Source organism: Passer domesticus, chromosome 8 (genome assembly GCF_036417665.1).
Source record: "Passer domesticus isolate bPasDom1 chromosome 8, bPasDom1.hap1, whole genome shotgun sequence".
NCBI classification, from domain to species: domain Eukaryota; kingdom Metazoa; phylum Chordata; class Aves; order Passeriformes; family Passeridae; genus Passer; species Passer domesticus.
In genome coordinates, this window is record NC_087481.1 from 8,411,496 (window position 1) to 8,425,823 (window position 14,328).

Genomic DNA, 14,328 nt, shown 5'->3' on the forward strand with positions numbered 1-14,328 from the left:
ACAGATGTTTGCATACATACATGAGACAGCTGACTGTGAAAAATAATCACACGAGTTGGGAGGAGTGAGGTGAATAGCACACTGGAGCAGCAGACACCTTGGCTTACCTCATCTCCCTGGAATCCTGGGAATCCAGCTGGGGAGAGCTTGGCAGGGACCCCGCAGCACTGCCCACAGGGGGACTTCCTGCCTTGCCTATTGGGGGGACCAAAGGCAGTCCCAGTGACCCCTTCTTCATATCCCCACCAATGGAATGCAGCAAGGCAGCCTGGAAAGAGTAGAACACAGGGCTCAGATCAAGCACCCAGCCTTGCCCCCCCTTCATGCCTCAAGACATCTAGCCATGCAATTGATTTAGATCTGGCAGGAAAAGCCAAACCTATGGAGCAGCTTGGCTTAGGGCAGGGAAAGTTGACCAAAGAAAGGGAGGTGGTGAGGGAGAGACCATGCCCCAGATTTGCTCCCTCTCCCTTCATGCTCATTTCTCTGCAAGAGTGGCTACATTCCCAGCTGGCATCCACAGGTGTGACATCAAGGTGTTCTGGGCTGCCACTGCCTCCACTGGCCTTCTGGATGGTATTGGAGTGTGTTTAGATCATGGTTCTCTCTCTGACCCTAAGGCACCTTACAGCCGCTCTTGATCTCCAGCACATCCCCACAAAGCCATTCTGCAGGATGACAAAACCTGCTTTTCTCAAGCCCCTCTCTTCTGCTGCTGCTGCCCTTCCCTCCTACACTTCCCCAGCAGCCTTTGAGCCCAGATGCTGCTGCTGAGCTCTCGGGATGCTCGCTGCTCTCCAGCTCCCACACATCCATCATCTCAGGCTCACTGGCATTTAGGAAGTCCAGCAGAGCTCCTTGCCCTGCTGCTCTCTGCAAGGTCTCTGCCTGCCCAGAGACCCAGTGCCCAGTTCCTCCAGAGCCCCCATGCCATGGCCAGGAAGGGGGGTGGAGGCAGCAGGGGCAGATGCACACCCTTCCTTCTTAACCCATCATTTCTGGCCCAGCTAAGGAGCCAACTCAGGACCTGTTCAAACTTCAGTGAGAGGGTCAGGTCCTGTCAGGGATACATGGGGCCCTTTCTCAGCCAGGCTGAAATCAATACCCAAGCCTTGGATTGGATATTTTGTCTACCAAAGCTGTTGTTCATCTGCCTCCTCCTGCACCCCACAGCAACCCCAGAACAACTGCAGCTCCTGGCCCTGCTGCCAAGGCAATCGTGTGCCTGGGCTCGGGGCTGCTCTCCCCATGGCCACCTCCCATCCCTTCCCTCTGGACAAAGCTGTGCCAGAGCACACAGCCGCCCAGAAGCTGATAAGTCTGGAAACAGCAGCAGAGGATGTCTGGCTCTCACCACCTCTGAAGCTGAGATAACCTGGAACTGACTTTGCAGGACTGCCTGCTCCAACAAACACCTTTTTGCTTCCCAACCAGACAGAGCAGGCAGAAAACATCACCAAGACATAGAGATGGTTCACAGATACCTATAGTTTACTAAATCTAGAAGGATAGCTTTTCCAGATTAGACAACTTTAGCTGCTCTGACTGCTTGTTGGTGTTTTCTCAGCCATAAGACAGAGGAGGAACCACAACAGAGCCCAGAAACCATTCAAAGACCTCTCCTGCTATTGATCCACACTGAGGATGTGAAGTCTCCACTACACACCCAATGCCAGCCTGAAGTGCAGTGTCCAGCTGAGCTCTTCCTCAACTCAGCTGCTTCCCTGGGCTCACACCACAAGAAAAGGTCTCCAAGCTCAGCCTACAGCAAATAAACTGGAAATCTTCTGCACAGGTCTTAGCTTGGTCTCCTTACCTTATAACTTTTTCCTTCTGAACTCAGCTCCTGGTTTTTTCTACACCCATCATCACAGCCAGTGCCATTTTTCTTGTTCTCTTTCTCCATCCTGTACATTTCATTTGTGTTAGGAGAAGGAGAGCTCTTCCGGATGGGAGGCAATGGCTTGGAGAGAAGCAGTGAAGAGGGACATGGCCGGAAAGACTTGGAAGAATTGAACCTATTCTTGCCTGCAAAATGGAGGAATTTTCACTGCACCACCAGAGCACACTCACAGGGACTGGACTCTGGGAGACTCCACTGAACCCATCAAGGAATTGAAATTAATTTAATGAGATTTTCAAAAGAATGGGTTTTAACCAAGCTCTCCAAATGTCACCTCTGAGGCAAGACTACAATGGTCATTTTAGGACAGGCATGCCCTCTACCTACCTGCATCTTCAGAGCTGTTCTCTTTGCTTCTGCTGCTGGGTCTTGGCCTGGAGAAAATAGAGGACAAAAGAACATATCAGGAGGTAGAAAGAGAAGGGAGGGAAAGGGCGTACCATGAAAGGAGGCAAAGTTATTAGCATGGTCACTGTGATGAAGGGGGAAATGCAACACATAAACCCAACAAGATGCCAAGCTGATTAACTGTCCTTGGGCTTTCTGTTTCTGGAGTCACACAGAGCTGGCCAAGCTCTGGCTGAAACACAGCAGTCATTCTTCAACTTGCATCAAAACTCCCCAAGTCTGCTGCCTCTCCTTTTGGAGCCAAGTGGTTCCTAGAGCCTCTCCGAAGCAGCAAGAGCTGCTGAGCTGAGACACGAGTCTGTATGGAGGGCAGCTACTTTTGTACTGCTGCCAAAGCTTGATTTTGCCTGCTCCTGCATTACCCTGGTGACAGCCTTGTTCTACATGTGGTCAGAGCACTGTTGTCTCCTTAGAATATTACAACTCCTTGTTTTTTCAAGAAGAAGGATCAGATCGAAAGCCTTGGGTATGACATTGTGCTACCTCATTATAGGTGTGCAAAATGGTGAAAACACAGATGTTTGCATAAACACTGGGGACAGCTGACTGTACAAAATAATCACACGAGATGGGAGGAGTGAGGTGAACAGCACACTGGAGCAGCAGACACCTTGGCTTACCTCATCTCCCTGGAATCCTGGGAATCCAGCTGGGGAGAGCTTGGCAGGGACCCTGCAGCACTGCCCACAGGGGGACTTCCTGCCTTGCCTATTGGGGGGACCAAAGGCAGTCCCAGTGACCCCTTCTTCATATCCCCACCAATGGAATGCAGCAAGGCAGCCTGGAAAGAGTAGAACACAGGGCTCAGATCAAGCACCCAGCCTTGCCCCCCCTTCATGCCTCAAGACATCTAGATATGCCCTCAGCTGGGACCTGGCAGGAATAGTCAAACTGATGATGCGGTTGGCCGAGGATGGGGAATGGAAAGGGAGGTGGTGAGGGAGAGACCATGCCCCAGATTTGCTCCCTCTCCCTTCATGCTCATTTCTCTGCAAGTGTGGCTACATTCCCAGCTGGCATCCACAGGTGTGACATCAAGGTGTTCTGGGCTGCCACTGCCTCCACTGGCCTTCTGGATGGTATTGGAGTGTGTTTAGATCATGGTTCTCTCTCTGACCCTAAGGCACCTTACAGCCGCTCTTGATCTCCAGCACATCCCCACAAAGCCATTCTGCAGGATGGCAAAACCTGCTTTTCTCAAGCCCCTCTCTTCTGCTGCTGCTGCCCTTCCCTCCTACACTTCCCCAGCAGCCTTTGAGCCCAGATGCTGCTGCTGAGCTCTCGGGATGCTCGCTGCTCTCCAGCTCCCACACATCCATCATCTCAGGCTCACTGGCATTTAGGAAGTCCAGCAGAGCTCCTTGCCCTGCTGCTCTCTGCAAGGTCTCTGCCTGCCCAAGTTCTTCCTGAGCCCCCATGCCATGGCCAGGAAGGGGGGGTGGAGGCAGCAGGTGCATAGGCACCTTTCCTTCGTATCCCATCATGTCTGGCCCAGCTAAGGATCCAAATCGGGACCTGTTCAAACTTCAGTGAAAGGGTCACTTCCTGTCAGCAAAAACATCTCAGAGTTCTACCTACAGCAAAGAAATTGAAAATTTATCACACAGGATTAGCTTGGTCTCTTTACCTTATGGCCTTTTCTCTCTGAACTGAGCTCCTCTATTTTTGCCCGGTGCTCATCACAGCCACTGCCATTTTTCCCATTCTCCTGCTCTCCACTGCGTGTCTGACTTGGTGTGGTAGAAGGAGAGCTCTTCTGGATGGGAGGCAATGGCTTGGAGGGAAGGAGCATAGAGGGATTTGCCAGAGAAAACCTCTTGGCGAGAGGGTAGCCAGTCAGGCCTGCAAAGTGGAGACACAAAATGTAACAGAGGCCACAATGCAAACCTAAAACATCTGAAGCTCCATATTTCATGGACACATTTCCTGGAAACTTCTAAAGAGCTGGACAGGGAAGCATGCTCTTGCTGGCAGACACTTGGAGTAGGCCATAGGAAAAACTCTGCCCCACTTCCACAGAGGCACCCCAGGAACAGCCTGGCCTCTGGGCTGCCCTGGGACAGCAGGGAGCCCCGAGCCCCGTGCTCTCCAGCAATGGCTCAGCTGCACATGCACCCTCCTGCTCCTCTCCCTGCCCCACAGCTGAGCAGCCCTCCAGCTGCACAGGGCACTGGCAGCAGCACAGCTCATTGCAGGGCCACATGCAGGGCACAGCTGTTCCCTGGCAATGTGCACAGCCTGGCTGGGCTGCCACAAGACCCTTCCTCCCAGCAGAGAGCGGCCCAGCTCCCCCCTCACCTCTGTGTGAGGCTGAGCCATGCTCTCAAGGGAAGAAGTGAGTTATGTGAAGGCCCACTTTTATCATCAACACATCTAATAGGTATGGCACTCGATGAGAATAATTTTTAATTATTGGGAAAATTTCTTTGGTTTTCTTTTTCATGAAACTAGTCTGCATTACATTCCTCTCAACAGTATTGAGTTAGCAAGTGTGAAGGGAAAGGTGGAAGGCTCCAAAGATAAGAGGGGAAAAAAATTCCTTCTTGAGGCTGGCCTTCTGGGAATCCCTAGGAAAGACCCACACAGCTGTGACTGCTATTTCTGAAAACCACAAAGACCTCTCAGCAAGCAGGCAGGCCTTATTGGTGTTTCTGTACCACCGTAATACCATCCCCTGGGTGGGACCCCATCAGCAAGCAGAGGAAGAACAGGAAATTTTTCTGTACTGAGACCCAACATTGATGGTAAAGAAAGCAACAGGACTTGCATCTCATGGCCAGTTTGTGGGCAGCTGTGGCCACAGTCCCTGTCCTGGCTGACAGTATGACTGATTTGGCTACTGTCAAACAGGAGAAAGCAGAGTAAACTAATGACAGAATGTTGTGATTCCATGGGCGCCCTTGCAGGATCCTCTGTAGCTGTCAGCCACCTACTCTGACACAGAGCCAGCACTGACCACCACGGAACAGTTTTCCCTGAAATATGGTGGGATTTGTTTTCCATTTGGCTTCAGCCTTTCAGCTCCTTCCTATCCTCACCTTTTCCTTCAGAGGTTTTTCCTTTTCCACTAAAGTCCATCTTCAAACCCGTGCTTCTGCCTGGCAGAAGGATCTGGGTTTGACTCTGGGAACACTCTCAGAGCTGACAGCGACAGGAGCTTGGTGCCCAGCCTCAGAACAAGGCCGGGTGACTCCGATCGCCAGCGCTCGGCACAGAGAGGCAGAGCCAGACGCGTCTGCTGCCGCTACGGCCGTGCCAACCACAACCTGCACAGCCTTCACAGCCCCAGCGTGGGGCTGCCCCTTTGTGACACAATAGCCCATGGGGCTGCCCCTTTGTGATGCAATAGCCCGTGGCTCTCTCATTTCCATGGCTGCAAAACCCCACCCCAACTCCATCCCCTTCCCTTCCCAAGGGCAGCCAGCCCTGAGCCCAGCCTGGCCAGGCCTGAGGCTTTCACACTGTCTAGGAAGTAAACCCTCTCCAAAGCTACTTTTCAAGTCCTTTATTTCTGTAAATTAATTTCTGTAATTTATTTCTGTAATTCCCACTCAGATCTGGGTTGCAGCTTGTTGGTGTGGGAATTGGTTCATTTCTCTTCACATCAAACAAAGTGCTGGGACACAAAGAATGGCACCGGGCCGTGGAAGTAAAAGCAGCTTTGCACTCCCCAGTAGATGACCCCAGAATTCAGCTGGCCGATAGCTTTAGAGAACAAATTGACCATCCAAATATTCCACTTTTGCTCTGCTTCATTGTTCTAGGGGTTTATTCCCTGCTTGCTTTTTTGCATAAACACCCAAACCCAACATAAATATGATCTGCCTCAAAACTTTTCTGATCTTGGCAGTTCCTGACAATTCAAACTTTTCATGATGGAAATAGCACAGGGCAGGTTATTCTCAAAAAAGTGGATAAAACTAATCCTGCTTGATTTGGCAAAACTAAGCCTGAGCCATGGGACCAGTGGGTCTGATCCCTTTTTCTGCATCTGCAATATTATTTCTTCAAGTCTCATGTCTCCTGTCTATTCAAAGAAGCTTTGCACTCTGCATCAGATGCCCCCAGTGTTCAGTGGGCCCATATCATCAGTGTATCTCTAGGGTGTAAACTGGCCATGCAAAGTTCTCCCTCATTGTGGCAGGGGTTTATTCCTGCTTGCTTTCCTGCAGACACACCCAAACCCAACATTGCAACACCTGCCTCAAAACAATTCTCATTTGGACTGTCTCTGAAAATTCAAGCCTATACTCAGAGCGTTTCCCTGTCCCCAGGGCCAGGCTCCAAGGCTGGCCTCTCTCCTGCACAGAATGAAGAAGAGCTGCTGCCCTTGCCAGCGGCTCCGGGGTCTGGTGATCAGCGCTCTGAAGGCAGCTTTGTACACACCCTGCCCCTGAGCCGAGCAGCATTCCTGGGCATTGGCACACCTCTGCAGCCAACATCCTCCAGGACAGCTGCAGGAACGAGATTGCAACAAGTGCTGGCTGAAGGAGTCTCCAGGCTGCGGCAGCCCTTCACCTGCTGGAATCATCTTGTGCTGCCATGGGAGAGCAAAGGGGGTGATGGGCTCTTTGAAAATGAGGGTCTCCTCCATGTGCTGCTGCTCACTGGGCTGATACAGCTGCTGCTGCCTTCCCCCACAGCTGTGTCAGGAGCCTGCCTGGGAAAATAACACTGCCAGTGCCAGCCACTGATCCCTGCCATGGCCCTGCCCACAGGGCATCCTGCCCACCAAACCGCTCCAGTCAGGTGATGTCAGACAACATCAAAATACATTCAAACGATGCATTTCCCACTTTCTGGCAAAATCATGGCCATACAGTCCACGTGTTGGAGGCAGACTGCTGTTGGCAGAATGGGGGAAGCCCCAGCAGCTGCTCTCCCCATGGCTGGATGGCCATGGCAGCAGAGGCAAGCCTCTCACCACGCCCACTGCTGTAGAACCCAGTGCTTTGGAGTTGCTCCCACTCAACTCAGGCTGCTGCTACAGCAGCAGCATCACTTCACACATTTGATAACAGACTTGGAATGGCACACAGGACTTGCCCCAAGAGGTACAAAAAAATTTTTTTAAAGTGGAGTGGGCAGGAGAGTTAGAATAGTTTGCTCCTTTTTAATACAAGCATACCTGATTTAAGCAGGGACACTGGGCTAATCATACTGGGGACCGGTTTGTAATTCTTGTCTCTAGCAATTCCCACCAGTTTGCAAGCATTTTTCACTAAGGGGTAGATAAGATTTTACAGCACATCCATGAGCAAGTCTGAGCCTGAAGTCAATGCACAAGAAAATACTCCCAAATCTGCCACCCATGGGAAAAGGAAGCAGAAAAGCAGATGAAACAAGTGCCATTGCAGCTAAATTGCCTGTATTTATCCCATGGTCCAACCTTCCTGTACAAAAACACCTCAATTCAAACACACAGCTTAAGATCAAGGAATAAAAGTGCTTTGAGAACATTTAAAGCCTGATTCCTATTACTTTCAAGGAGAGGTCAATGCTAAATTCCTTAAAAACACAAATGCAGATCTATTTGGGACTGCATCCTTCAAAAGCAAAAATGGAGGTTTAGAATTGCAGAACTTTTTCCATTGGAAAAGACCTTTAAGATCATAGAGTCCTTCCAATAATTTGAGACTGCTGACACTGCCAAGGCCACCCCTAAAGCCTATCCCAGGACGGGATGCTATTGGCATTCTTGGCCACCTGGGCACCCTGGCTCTCAGCCACTGCCAACCAGCACCCCCAGGTGCTCTTCTGCTGGGCTGCTTCCCAGCCACTCTGCCCCCAGCCTGCAGCCATCTATGGGGGTGCTGTGGCTCCAGTGGAGGACGGGCACTTCACCTTGTTGAACCTCACGCAAGTGGCCTCAGCCCATGATCCAGCCTGTCCAGATCCCTCTGGCAGATCAGCACTCCCACCCAGCTTGGCATCGTCTGTAAACTGCCTGAGGTGCCCTTGATCCTCTCTTTCCCATCGTTGGCAAAGATGAGAAACACAACCGGTCCCAGTGCTGAGCCCTGGGGAACACCACCTGTGACCAGGCACCAGCTGGATTTAATTCCATTGAATTCCACCCCTCCCTGGGCCTGGCCATCCTGACAGTTTGTACCCAGGGAAGAGTGCACTAAGGTCTTCAGTCTTTTCCTCATCGTTTGTTCTGTGTTTCCACCCACATCCAGGAAAAGACAGAGATTCTCCTTAGCCCTCCTTTTGTTGCTGATGGATTTACAGAAGCATTTTTATCCTCTTTGCAATTTTCTAAGAAGAAATTCTCTACAGTGAGGCTGTTGAGGCACTGGGAACAAGTTGCCCAGAGGAGCTGTGGATGCCTAAGGAAGGGTTTGCATCTGCCCCTGCTCTCTCCACTTCCCTTCTTAGTCATGACATGGGGGGCCTGAAGCAACTCCAGACTGAGGACAAGGTGAACATGGCTCAGCCTCACACAGAGGTGAGGGGGGAGCTGGGCCGCTCTCTGCTGGGAGGAAGGGTCTTGTGGCAGCCCAGCCAGGCTGTGCACATTGCCAGGGAACAGCTGTGCCCTGCATGTGGCCCTGCAATGAGCTGTGCTGCTGCCAGTACCCCGTGCAGCTGGAGGGCTGCTCAGCTGTGGGGCAGGGAGAGGAGCAGGAGGGTGCATGTGCAGCTGAGCCATTGCTGGAGAGCACAGGGCTTGGGGCTCCCTGCTGTCCCAGGGCAGCCCAGAGGCCAGGCTGTTCCTGGGGTAGCTCTGTGGAAGTGGGGCAGGGTTTTTCCTATGGCCTACTCCAAGTGTCTGCCAGCAAGAGCATGTTTCCCTGTGCAGCTATTTAGAAGATTCCAGGAAGTCTGTCCCATGAAATATGGAGCTTCAGATGATTTTCTTTTGTATTGCTGGCTCTGTAGCATTTTGTGTCTCCCCTTTGCAGATCTGACTGCCTACAGCCTTACCAAGCAGTTTTCTCTGGACACTTCCAATGTTCTCTTACCCACAAAGTCTTTGTCTCCCATCCAGAAGAGCTCTAATTCCTCCAAGCTCAGGAAGAAGCTGCTGCCTGTCTGAAGAGTGTACAAGAATAGGATTTATGTGTTAGGCTTCATAGTTAGATATGGATATATATTCTGATATTTAGATGTCGTTTTGAATAAAGGTTTTGATTGTATCTTTCAATTTTGATGACATATTTTTAATTCTATATATTTTATTTTCGTTATTAAAAAAAAAAAATTAAATAAACCAAAAGGAGAATGTGAGACCAGGACCTGCCAGCCTAGAGATTATTGTAGTGCAGCTTGCTTGATGTGCCAGTGTCTCACCACATCCTTTCCTCACTGCACATCTCCACTTCCTCTTTTGTCACATTTTCTTTCTGTCATTAGTGCTGCTCTTTGTTACTTGGCATTACAACAGGGCCACACATTGACATGTTTGGGGGACAATGGAACCAAAAGGTCCTGTATAGTCAAAAGATTTCTACCTGGATATATTGTGTGCTCTCAGAAGGCCTGAGCAAAGAAACCAAGAGAAGTGTGCCCAAATGCCAAAGCTTTGCTCCTTTGCAGTCTCACACAGATCTGGCTCACAGGTGACTTCAGGCACAATTTCATAGGTAAGAGGAGGATGTGTATTTCACTGGGAAAAGATGCCCTGCTTTGGAATAGTTGTCTGTATGTAGATTTACCCAGGACAGCAGTCCAACAGTGTTTTTTGCAACTTGCTTGCCAAGGGATGAGTGGGCTGTGAGGCCAATAACAAGTGACAAGGGTTCCTCAAATCTATTGCCACTCCAGCCTGGGTGCCATTCTGCCCAGGGCTATGGGATCATTTGTTCCCATGGACCAGTGCTTGCCAGGGTAATGAATTCCTGCATAGCTGGAAAAAGCAATTCTGGATTCCGCTACAGCTCTTGGTGGGCTGCATGATCATTGACAATGCTGCCTTTCCAGAAATTATTCTACAGTTTCCTTTCATAGTCATTTGAAGATTTAAACTTCACATTTCAATTTGTTTTGCCTTCTGGGCCCAGTGCAAACTGTAACCTTTTGACAGCAAAGTCCTCATGGCTGCCAGCTTCTGATTGTCTAGAAGAAACTGCATGCGAATGTGTTAATTGAGTTTTCTGAAGGAAAACTTTGTTTGACTCTGTGTCACGTGGCTGCATGTGTTGGCATAGCTATGGGTCTAGTCCTGGCCTAGTAAAGCCCAGGCAGGGTGGCATGTTGCAGGGAAAACAAGTCCACGAGCTTATGGGGTTGCCATCACCAGCAGAGCAGATGTGTCCTTTGGGGATTTCTCTGGAGACAAAATTAGGGACCTGCTCCATGCCACAGTATGGATCTCTTAGATCCTTAGATCTTTCTAAACTATCCTAAAAAAGGCAGTGAAACTTCACATACCCTTGCACATTCACTGTGTGGATAGGGGCATTTTTGTTCCTCCTCAAAGCCATTGCTCTTGCACACCAGAAACATGAACATCCACCAACAGGAATGATGCATGGCCCTCCTGCTGCTGCTTCAGAGCTCTGGGAAGTGCGGACCTGGGTATTACCAATGGGAACACTTAATTAGCATTTCATGCTCCTTCAAGATGCCCAGATCTCAGGGCTTTTAGTTTCAAAGCAGCCACTGTACTGGCTCTAGGGAAGAACAGTAAAAGGGAAACAGGGATTGCCAGCCTTGCAGGGGTGTGGGGAAAACCTGGAGTGTCTGCGTCAAAAGATGAATGGGAAGAGTGCAATTGCCAAAGCCAAAGCTTCGTTAGGATAGCTGGGTCAGTTCTTTACTGCCTGCTTGCATGGAAATAATCTCAGAACCTCCTTTTTGTATCTCGTGCAGAAAAGGAGATCTTAATAATACCATGCTACTTAAAAACACATTGTGATGCAGATCTGTAGTGATTCCCAATGAAGCAGACTGCCTGCTTTGTCACTGCCAGCCCTGGGGACCCTGCAAGAGACCATAGAGTATGCCATGCCTGTTTTATATCCAAGCAAAGCTTGAGTTTGCTTATTAGTGTGGAATAAATACAAGGGTAATAAAATGGACAATTAAACTGGTGACTTTGGAGGATATGCTCATGCTTTCACACGTCAGTCCTGTACCTCATGCTCCCAAGGCTTGTTACTCATCATGAAATATTTCAATAAAAAAACACAGCTCCTGTGTTACATCTGAATACAATTGCATCAGATCATCAAGAATTCTGCTGGCAAGAACAAGACAAAAGCCGTCTGACACTCACTTGCAGCTGTCCTGGATTTCTGCAGCCCTTTGTGAAACGCTGCTGTAGGCAGAGTGTTTGGAGTTGCTTTGGGCCTTTATGAGAGATCTGTGTAACAGCATGCTGGGCTCTCCTGGCAGAAAACTGTCCCAAGCCCAGGGACATGGTGCCGGCAGGAGTGGAGCAGCCCCGCTCCCAGCCCGAGAGCGTGAGCTGAGCCACGCCGGGGAGAAAAGACACCGAGGGGCTCCAGCCCAGCTGCTTCACCTGCCGTGACTGCTCCACAGAGCTCTGCCTCTGGGAGAAAGTCGACGCTGGACAAGCATGGAGCTTTCATCTGCTGCTGGAGCTGCTCCGTGACAGCTCCCGTTCTTCCTGAGGGAGAACCCAGCACCACCTTGTAACGCGTGTCCTGGGGGGATTTTCCTCCAGCATTCTGGGTCTTTGTCCCAGCAAGGGGACGGTGAGGTCTGGCAGTTTGATATCTAGAACTCACTGGCCTTTTTGCTTGCTTTTCAGCTATTCCACTTGTTAATAAACTGTTGCAATTTTTTTCCACTTTCATCTATTAGTATTCATTTCCTGTTACTGGAAGGGGATTGTTGGAACACTTTAGAGGAGACGACTCATTGCAGAGTGTCCTGTATTAAGTTCTCCCAAACTGTTTGAGACCCATGGCTTCACACAGGAGCAGCCCCAAGGCTGCTGAGGGGAAGGCACAGAGGAAGACAAACCCAGTATTTCTGAGGGGAATTCCTTGACACCAAACCAACCTGAGTCGTCCAACAGCTGACCTGACATTTTGAGACATGGGCCAAAGGGGAAAGCTTGCAGTGTGTTTGGTCCAGGCCGGGTCATGCTCAAGGCAAAGGTGTGTCAGTGCACTTGGCTTCTTCTCTCCTCATTGTGTCTAGCACACACAGGAGCCCAGAGCTCCTGCAGAAACCATCACAGCACTCAGTGGGAGCAACTTGTGTCCAGTGCTCACATAGACCGTGTCCAACAAAACACCTCATTGGAATGAGGAACTGTTCCAACTCTTTTAGGAGCTAAGGAGGTTTGGCCTTCAGATCAGCTCCTTCCCAGCTCTTGATTTGCTGCCCTGGCTGAGCTGCTGCCTGTGGCAGCACTTGTTGCACAGCTGCCAGCCCTGCTCTGCTGGCCAGCAGGAGCTTGTGCCAGTGACATTGAACCTTTCAGATCTTCCTCAGGAAAGCTCAGGGCAGAACTTGTCAAAAGAGCATTGCCTGGGCCATGCCTTTGACATTAAATCTCTCCTCTGTGCTTGGTGCCACACACAGTAAATATCTGAGGAAGCAAGTTTTCTGCTCCAGAAATTTCTTAAATCAATCAGTTAAACTGTAACAGAACCCAATCTGGGATGTGTAATCTCACTTTAATTCATTGTGCAGAAAGCTTCAGAGAGCTGTGTGACCTAAATGACCTTGCCACCAAGAACTCAGAAAAATGGGAGAGATGGAATCAGTAGCACAAGGATCTGCATTGTGATTCTCCCACAGGCCTGAGGACACGGCCCACTTCCACTGGGCCATGCCTTTTTACCCTACATCAAAACCTCGTGCTTCAGATTGTGGTGGTGAATGGCCCCGGCCTTGTCCGGCCACACAGTGACCTGAGAAACGCTTGTCAGGCCTGGGCCTTGCTGAGCAGCCCCTGGGCCCAGCTCCTCTTGAGCTTCCCAGAGACACCGAGCGCTGCCAGGCACTTGTGCTGTCTGACGAGCTCCTGGGGTGTCCTGTGAACTGCCTTGGAAACCGCTTTTCCTGCCTCAATGGCATGACATCCTCCTTCTCCCACTCTCAGAGCCAGGCTGCTGACCCACGCTGCGGCCACGATGAAGCCTTGATGGCTGAGGCCCCTCGCCTGTGGCCCATGAACAGCGCTCCCAAAGGAGGCCCTTGGGGCTCTCCTGGAGCCCAGAGGTGCCAGCAGCAACCTCCCTCTGAGTGGGGCCTCGCAGAGCCAGCGCGCTCTCAAGCTTGCTGCACTGGCAGCATGACTGAGCAGCCATGGATCCTGGGCCAAGAGCCCACTCCTGGAGGCTCCAGTTTAACCACTGCTCAGCTCCAGTGCTGTTAAGCTTTTAGGCCGTATTCCTTTTGATCCTTGTCCTTTCTGTCCCTTTCTCAAACGCACCTAAACACACACACACACACACACCACACACACACACACACACACACATAATTCTCATAATGTTTCTCATTTGATTGACTGAATTTTGTTCCTTGCTTTTTTCCTCATGTTGTTCCTTAACCAAGTAGTAAGTAATAATGTGAATGTTGCCAATGAATTTTCTTGAGCTGTTGCTTAATATTCTATCTGGCTTTTACTGAACCTTGCCTGGGAATTTTTAAGCAATCTCAGACACTTGCTCATACCAAGCCTTGGGAGCATGAGGTGCAGGATTGACAATGGAAAGCAAGAGAGTCATTCAAGAGGGATGAGTTTAACTGTCCATTTTATTACGCTTCTATTTATTTCACTCTAAGAAGCCAAGCCAAGCTTTTCTTAGAGGCAGAATGTGTGTGGGAGGCACTACAATATTATCCCATAGCTCTGGGCTGAATGGCACCCAGACTTGGGCTGCACGAGCTGGGGAAATAATGTTCCTGCCCTTGAACTTCCTTCCTATCCTCTCAACAACTGATAACAAAATTATAAATCAATAAACTAAAATTACAATGAAATCAATTATAATAAAAATGAAATATTTTTTCTTACGTTACTCCAATGATCCAAGCAAAACAACAATAACTATTACTATAATATTAAGAATAACTATAAACAAATT

General features: G+C 49.9%; 1 long non-coding RNA gene and 1 pseudogene across 1 annotated transcript; both read right to left on the reverse strand.

The window, feature by feature from the left end:
• The window catches only part of LOC135305609 (zinc finger protein 850-like), a 398,104-nt pseudogene that overhangs the window by 232,130 nt on the left and 151,646 nt on the right, over window positions 1–14,328 (reverse strand).
• Window positions 2,993–5,559, reverse strand: LOC135305770 (uncharacterized). Its single transcript, XR_010366755.1, has 3 exons — window positions 5,350–5,559; window positions 3,939–4,153; window positions 2,993–3,092 (listed from the first exon to the last, which is right to left on the reverse strand). It is a non-coding gene; the product is annotated as an uncharacterized LOC135305770 (long non-coding RNA).